Here is an 859-nt window from a genome sequence, read left to right on the forward strand (position 1 = left end):
ATAAATTAAAATTATAAATTATTATAAAATGACAAAAAACTTCGTTTTCACAATACAGTTGAAAATTACTGTATAAAAAAATAATTTTAATTTTACTCGAGATATGACACACAATCCCCTTCATCATATATTTAGTGAATTAAATAGAAATTATGTAAATAATAATTTATTTGTAGCATAGTTTCACTAAATTTTGACTATTTCTACATAAATATAATACCGAATTGAAGTAATTGCTCGCTAGCTTCTTTTATTATATGAAATAACTAGCTGTTACCCGCGACTTCGTCAGCGGAGGTTTTGCAAGCAAACCCCATTTACATCCAATATTTCAATAACCATAGTAATTGTTATATAACACCTACCGCTGAAGAGAATTGCCGAAAATCAAACGAACTATTTTCAATTTGATCAATTTTCTGAAACGTTTACAATCGTTCTATAATCGAACCAATACGCAATAACAAATTCGAATTTAAAACAGTTCGAACATTTTTAAAATTGAAATATATAAAAATATTTAAACAATGTCTGAAATGTGATCAATTTAATACACCTAAGTACTCGATGAAGACTAAACGTAGTTGAAAACAAAAAATCGCATCTAAAATAGTACAGTAGAAGCCATTCTTCCGGTTAAGCTTAATCCTCTCCCTCTCCCCCCGCGGGAGAATTTAGAAAAATCCCTTCTTAGTGTCCATTCTCATGGCATACCCTACTAAAACGCATACAATACGAATACGAAATAACAAATTCGAATTTAAAACGGTTCGAACATTTTTAAAATCGAAATGGATAAAAATATTTATAACAATGTCTGAAATGTTATTAATTTAATACACCTAAGTACTCGATGAAA

Source organism: Centruroides sculpturatus, unplaced genomic scaffold, assembly GCF_000671375.1.
Source record: "Centruroides sculpturatus isolate CEXI.00-Female unplaced genomic scaffold, Cexi_2.0 scaffold942, whole genome shotgun sequence".
NCBI classification, from domain to species: domain Eukaryota; kingdom Metazoa; phylum Arthropoda; class Arachnida; order Scorpiones; family Buthidae; genus Centruroides; species Centruroides sculpturatus.